Raw genomic sequence first — 7965 nt, 5'->3', positions numbered from 1 at the left:
GGCAAAGTGATGCCTCCAAATTTGTTCCTTTTGGTTAAGGTAGCTTTGGCTGGCTCCTTTTTGTATAATGTTCTGTCCTTGCTAACAATCATCCTAACTTAACCACCCCCATCCCAATGGTCTTCGCCTGGGGGATAGGTACAGTTTCAGTCCCAGCAATCTGGGACTGAAATTTTATAAGTTTCAATTCTATAAAGAGAACCATTTCTTTATGAATTCTTCATCTCTTTTGGATAAAGTGCTCAGTTTTTCAGATTTCTGCTCCCTCCCTGTTTCTCTCCAAAATGGCATCTGAATGTGAGGCTTGTAAATGATGTCAGGGTGGTGGAGGAAGATAGAGGGTCCTTGGCATCCTTTAAACATTGCTGATGCCTACTGTGTCATGGCAGGTCTGGGCTGCTCTCTGGACTTGTGACCACTGAGGGGGACTACTGCCATCCTGGGGTGTTCTACTGGCATCTGACACTGAAACCTGCACTGGTGTCATTCATGGACTGTTCTTATCATTGCTGACATGGCCCTACCTTGTTAGTGCTGTAGAGGTTCAGTGTGACTCCCCTAGCTCCTTGTACAGGAAGTCTAGCCTGCTACAAAGACCAGAGACAGAGATGTGATGCAAATGATTAGCAGTTGATTCCACATGGGGAGAACCCTGATTTTTGGTATTTGAAGACTTTTGTGGTGTCAACATTCCCACTGTGGCATTTCAAGCTACTGATGTGATGTCACCAAATGTGAAATTAGGAAGAGACGTGCTATACAGATACAATAGATGTAAATAACCTCAATAGTATGCTACTATTAGTTACTATGGTAATAGTAAAATGTAGAATAATAACTGTGGAGTGATAAATTTGAGTACTTTTATCTTTATTTTTAAGATAATTTATTTAATTATAAATTTAAATAACTTAATTTTTTTTTCTTTTTTCTTTTTTTTTTTTTGAAACAGAATCTCTCTTTGTCCAGGCTAGAGTGCCGTGGAATCAGCCTGGCTCACAGCAACTTCAAACTCCTGGGCTCAAGCGATCCTACAGCCTCAACCTCCTGAGTAGCAGGGACTACAGCCATGCTTAACCATGCCTGGCTAATTTCATATATATATATATATATATATATATATATATATATATATATAATTGTTATGTTTAACAACTGGCTTGCAAAATTTCTGACCATTTAATGGTCAGGTATCTAAGCCAGTGAACCAACTCTAGTCCACCACTGACAGGTTCCCTATCTGCTTTTTAAAGACAGATTCTGGCAAGTTCCTAATCAGACCCTCAATTAAGTTCCATATTTCCTTTTGGGGCAGCTTGAGAGAGCTAAGTTCAGGCCCATCCTCTGCTATCCGCAAGCTGATGCAGAGGCAACCAGTGATGCGGTATCCTCCCAACTACTAAAAAGGAAGTGAGGCAGAAGCTCTTCTGCTCATGACATTAACCTTGACCCACATAACCCACTTCCCTCCTGATGGAATCTGTCAAACAGGCAGAATGTCAAATTCCCCTAGACTCTTAAAGAAAATTCACTCCATGGCCAATTCACAGAAGCCCATTTCACCAAAGAAATGTACCAGATTAATTTTTATGTTGTTTTTAGTTGACTAGTTTTCCTAGTAGCATTTTAGGAAAAAATGTTAAGTTTGGTCTCCTGCAACAACTGAAGGAAAGGGACTGAAAAGGAGGGCATTGTGTTAAAAGTTTGTCTAGGAGCTCACGTGGACATGCCCTTCCTGCCACTTTTGTTGTGCAGTGCCTTCTTTCTCCAGAGTTTCAGCCACTTTCTTCTCCACTTAGCAGGTTTCACAGCCCAGCCTGTCTCTTAGGAATACTTAGTAGTCATAGGAGAGGAGGCTATTACTCCAGGTCTTCCATTGGATGCTCTTAATTCTAAAGGTTTTGTTTTGCTTTGTTTTATTAAACAAAACAAATCAAAATAGCAAGTAGCTGGCAAAAATACCAAGCCCAAGAGAGTTCTAGAGGTTGACATCAGCACAAAACACTCTCACAGCTCTAGTCTCTTTATAGAGTAGACTCATAGTCTTTTTAATCACCTAAGTGTTTTGAAATGTTGAACTCAAGTATCTGAGCTGGCAGATATTGAGAAACTGCTGAAGGTGTAAGTAGGAAAATGACAAGGTTGGATCTGCTTTAGACACTGAACCATAATATCAATATATGAGAAGGACCAAAAAGGCCAAATTGTGAGCAAGGAATTCAGTTAAAGGTTTATTAGAACCCAGGTGAAAGATGACAGCCTGAACTCCAGTAATGGAAGTGATGGAATCAGGAGTCCTTTCATGGTGGCCCTAACTTAGTGGACTCCCCTCTTATTCTCTTATCACTGTGCCCTAGTGGTAGAAATCTGTAAATTTATATTTATATGTTTACTTACCGTCAGCTCTCTCACTAGGTTGTAAGTGCCATGAGGGCAAGAGTCATGCCTGTTTTATTTCCCAAAGTATTTTCATCACTCAGCATGGTGTCTGGCATGGAATAGGAACTCCACAAATATCTGGGAAGAAAGAGTGGGATTGAGAAGAAACGAAGGATTTCCATCAGTGGGGGCAGCTTACCTCTGTTTTGTAGTAAGGGAAAGATGCTCATGGAGAAGGAGATGTGGAAAGACAGAAGAGACAGTAAGAGATAGTACAGATTCCAGGAGAAGCAGGAGCAAACAGGATAAAAAACATAAGCAGCAGAGCTAGTTTCATCTAGGAGAAGAGCTCCTTTTCTGTCATGGAAGGAAGGGAAGAATGGATGTGTATAGAGGCTGATTGGATTTATAGGTTATAAAATTAATGGTCTCTGATTTCTGGAGAAGTGGTAGGCACAGTTATCAGTTGAGAGAGAGAGAAAATAAAAAGAGGAAGAGGAGGAAGGAGGAGGAGGAAAGGAAGAAGAGGAATTAAGAATTAACAGGGAGGTGAGAATTTAATGAAATTACTTAAAGGAACCAAATAAGTTGGTGACCCAAACGCGTAAAAAGATTTCTGAGAAGGGGACCAGTTGAGGAAGAGTATGACGAAATGAGCCTTTCTCCAAACCTCATAGGTGAGGGACAGGGAAGTGGAATGGGAAGACAGGAGGGTTGACGGTGACAGGGATTTGCAGGAAGCCATCTCTCTTCCAGTTAATCATGTGTCTTACTGCTGCAAAGGGAAAGATTTCAGGACTCCTGGGATGGGTTTAGATGAATCATTCAACTCTCCAGCTGTTAAGAGTTTTGAATGCATTAAAGAGGACACAGACATCAAAAACAGGCCCTCAGCGGTCTGCTTCTCTGGAGAAGGCCTCCCTGAGGGCCTGGAGCTCGCCTCCTCCTGCTGTGCTCTCTAAGGTAATTCTGCCCTTCGCCATAACTTCCTCTAGCAGGAGGGCGTCTTCTGTCTTAGAAATCTTATTGATAGCCAAATATTTTTAGCACCTAGATGACTGCCTTCTATATGAGAAGGTCCATGAATTAAGGCTTTGATAGACTTGGATTTGACTCCTGGCTCTGGCACGTAGATAGGAGCTTTTGCGATCTTGAATAAATTAGCTAACCTTTTCAAGCCTGCATTGTTCAGAGTGAAATGGAGGAAATCACTGGAATGGTAAAGGGTTTAAATGAGATAGATGATGTACGTAAATCATCCAGCAAAATGCACAGCACAAAGTAGACACTCAATACAATTTTTTTGTCACCTCCCTTTTTCTTTCCCTCTTCCCTTCTTCCCTTACATTCTCATAATCAGTTTTTTGTAATAGATTGCAAGACTCCTCAGGACATGAATGGCATCTCAGTCATTAAAAAATAACTTTTTATTTTGTCTTTATTAAAGTAATACATGCACATTTTAACTAAAAATTTCAAATAATATGAAGAGCAACTTCCTCAATCCTCCCCACGCTGATCTCCTCTGCTGGGAAGAACCATATTTAATTCTCAACAGTTTTGGATTTTAATTACTCTGGTGTCATCTCAGAGTGGCTAGAAGTATGCTTATACTGTTATTTCCTGATTTATAAATTTTAAAGATTATTTGTGTTCCTATTTTGACAGAAAAAGATTTAGCTTACTTAGTCTATAGTCCTCTGCTCTACCAGCTGAGCTATCGAAGGCTGCACTAGCTTACTTAAATTACCATGCCAACTCTGCTTTCCAAATAACTGTCTCTTTTTAGTTCCAGTATTGGTTAACTTTATAATTTTATTTTATTTTATTTTTATTTTTTTTTGACACAGAGTCTCACTTTGTTGCCCAGGCTAGAGTGAGTGCCGTGGCGTCAGCCTAGCTCACAGCAACCTCAACCTCCTAGGCTCAAGCAATCCTCCTGCCTCAGCCTCCCGAGTAGCTGGGACTACAAGCATGCGCCACCATGCCTGGCTAATTTTTTGTATATATGTATTAGTTGGCCAATTAATTTCTTTCTATTTATAGTAGAGACGGGGTCTCGCTCTTGCTCAGGCTGGTTTCAAACTCCTGACCTGGAGCAATCCGCCCATCTCGGCCTCCCAGAGAGCTAGGATTACAGGGGTGAGCCACCTCGCCCGGCCGACTTTATAATTTTAAATACTAAATATTTTACTTTTTCCTATCCATTATGTTACATTTTTCTATTCATTATATCTCTTGATTCCCTACACTGTAAAATTGGGACATTATCATACTTACTCTTTTCTTGAGCTTTTCTCATCCTTTTTACTTTTTAACTTCTTTTTTGTTTGTTTTTCCTCTACCCTTTCTTCTACCTTTTTTGCCTTTTATTTTTTTAAATTGGATTTTATAGTAGAAGAGCAGATCACTTTGGATAGATAGCTACGGCTCAATACTGCTGGGTGCCCTCCTCCTAAGATATCACCTTCTTATCCTCCACCGAACAGAAAACCATCCCTTCCACTGGCATGAACTTCTGCTCATGAGACGCTTGCTGTGGCAGGAGCACAGGAAGCACTCGGTGAACGCATGCCAGCTGAAACTGCTGTAGGTCACCCACTGGACTTCTGGATCAATGGCATTGTGGCATCCTGGACGTACCACAGCATGATTCTCCACCTAGCGGGGCTTGCAGATGGGTTTGTCATTGACCATCATGTATATTTCCCCAGGTAGGATGTTGTCACAGTCAAAGCAGCAGAAATGTTTGAGGTGCCAATTCTGGTTTTCTGCCTGGGTATACTCATTGCTGAATATCAGCTCATCGCAGCCAGCCCATCAGGGTTTCTCACTGTCCCAGTCATGTCTGCCACAGTACAGCTTCTCATCCTTCCAGAAATGAATCATGTCGACCAGGAGTTCATAGCAGGTGCTGCAGACGAAACAAGCTGAGTGCCACAGTTTATCGTAGCCAGCCCTTTCAGCAGAGATGGATGGATTGCCTTCCTTCATACTCATTTTGCAGCAATAGCAGGAATACTGAGTTTTTTTTGTGCTCAGCAGGTTTGTCCTCCAGGGCCCCCCACCGCTGCTGAGGTGCTTCATCTCCGCCAGGGAGGTACATTTGGTTGGGGCCTTGAGCATCCATCTTATAGGGAAGTTTGATGTCTCCTACTCCTATGGCATCTTTCTTATATTTCTTCACAAGCTGCTCCATTTCCTTCACGTCTTTGGGAGACAACTCATGGCACATTGAGGGGTCCTGGTAGCATGCAGGGAGCTGCTTTGCCAGCTGCAATTCTTCCAGTACTGTGCCCCCTCTGAACCTGCCACCGGCTGCTTTTCCTTGGGCAGTATCTGCATGTCCTGCCGGGCTACTGCCTGATTCTGGACAGGAGGAGCCCATTCATAGGTGACTGTATTGACGGAGGAGACATTTTTCTTGACAGCAACTGGATTGGTCAATATCATAACATCGCATTTATACATGGGAATTCAGTCTGATTTCAGTTTTGCAATCAGAGTGGTATACTCGGTGTCTTCAAAAAGTTTCCCCACTTTTCGATCCTCTTCATTGCTCAGGAGGACATCATGTTCTTCTTGGCCACACGTGCAGTTACAACGTATTTTTCTCCAGAAGTGCGGTTCGAATCCCTCACATTTTTCTTTGCATGTTAAACAGGGGGCTTCAAATCCTCACTCATGACCTAAGTCCTTCTGGCACCTTCCAACTTCCACTGCCCACTCGGCTGCAGCTTTTTAACTTCTGTCACCTGTTTAACTTCTGTCACTCTTTAACCACTTTTACATGGTTAAAGTTGATAACATTTGCTTTCTGGCAAAGCACCATTCTCATCAAGGGTATATACTATGAAGGTGACATCGATCGGTGTTGATGTTAACCTTGAATCACCCGACCGAGGGGTGTTTCTCAGGTCTGTACTATAAAATTCCTGTTTTAGCCCCTTTTCATACCTTACTCTATGGAAATAAGTCATTATGTGTACCCCTCGCTTAGGTGGGGTGCTATGTTACACCTCCTTGAGGAAAAAATATCTACATAAATTACTTGAAATTCTCCTGCATGGGAGATTTTTTTCTTTTCCTTCACTTATTTATTTATCCAATTATTTATTTATAGTAGTATGGACTCATGAATATTTATTTTATGCTTTGGGTTAGAATAAAATACTACTTTCTTTATTCTGTTGCTGGAATTATTCCAGCTTTGGCTATTAGGGGTTCTTTCGGTTGGGTTCCTTTGACCTTTTGACATACCTCCAACATTATGAGTTTATCTGTTTACTTATGAGCATTTTCCTGTCTTCTGACACTATAAGGTGTTCCAGGGTCATCTTGTATATTTCCTACGCTAGTCCGAGAATCAGACATTTCTCCAGGAAGACCCAGTTCCTTTTACTGGAAAATGGTGCTAGAAACCAAGATCTGAGCACTAGGTGTTTTTGTTGCTAATGGAGCATTGTTGCTTCTAGGCCCTCTTAGCTGACAAAGCAAAAAATATATGTGTATATATACACACACATATATATATAAATACACATATAAATAATTCTACATGTGACATCTGTATCTACATGAAGCTAAACATGAATTCATACTGATGTCTAATCTATTACCACATGGATCATTCTAGCTGCCTCCCTTGCTTATCTGTAAACTCCTACTCTCACAGTGAGCACCCTGGCTCATAGCATTACCCATCCATATACTTGATTGTTCAATTCCCATATGCGTGTATCATGGTATCAAAATTATTAACTGGCACCTTCATGGGAAATAACTTTATCAATTAGAGTTCAGTGCTTGTATATAGTTTCTTTCACTTTAGTCCTACAGACTCTGAATATTTCCAATATAACTTAGGTCAACATCTTTCTCCTCTGACTCCTTTTCAGTGAGGATATTGTATACATTTATAATACAGTTAGATTGTTTGTCACATTCTGCATTCATTCTGGGATCTCTCAATTTCATAGTTTTTTTAAAGATTTCCTTCACACTCCTTTCTCAAAACTTCTATTGACTTATGTTCCCTGCTATCCAATTTTATTTTCTGAGAGTTCTTTTTGCTGTCTGAATTTGTTATATATCATCTTATTCTTTTTTCATAAATGCTAGTTAGCTATTAGCAATGTGTCAGTATAAACATCCTTTCTCTGGGGATATTAATGAGAATTTTTTTTTTTGTTGAAGTTTTCTTCTTTCTGTGTAGCCTATTTTCTCCAAGTTTTTCATTTAGTTTTATTCTCACCTGTATATTCCATATTAGAAGTTTTCCTCAGACTTCTGATAACCGTAGCTTGACCTCTTGTGACTCAGGGTGGAGGAATCTGATCTCTGACTGGATTCTCTGAGGGCATTAGTGGGGCTTGTTAAGGCTAAGTTTCCCTGTAGGGCAATTTGGCAGGGCTGTTATTGGGGGAACACATAATTTCATGTTAAGTCTGCCACTTAGCCTGTTGCCCTAGAGAAGTACCTTCCAGTCTTAAAGCATGATGTGTGAGGCCTGTCTGCTAGCAATCTGGTAGCTGAGTATTTGACTGGTACTCACACCTCAACTACGCATGGCTTCCTCCTAAATAG

The 7965-nt window shown here is 40.9% G+C and overlaps 1 pseudogene; it reads right to left on the bottom strand.

The window, feature by feature from the left end:
- Positions 1 to 4834: 4834 nt before the first annotated feature.
- Positions 4835 to 6716, bottom strand: LOC105874784 (testin-like; annotated as a pseudogene).
- Positions 6717 to 7965: the final 1249 nt, after the last annotated feature.

The sequence above is a fragment of the Microcebus murinus genome, chromosome 12, assembly GCF_040939455.1.
Source record: "Microcebus murinus isolate Inina chromosome 12, M.murinus_Inina_mat1.0, whole genome shotgun sequence".
Lineage (NCBI taxonomy): Eukaryota > Metazoa > Chordata > Mammalia > Primates > Cheirogaleidae > Microcebus > Microcebus murinus.
Note: the sequence above shows the minus strand (reverse complement) of the source record. Positions and strands in the feature narration are given on the sequence as shown.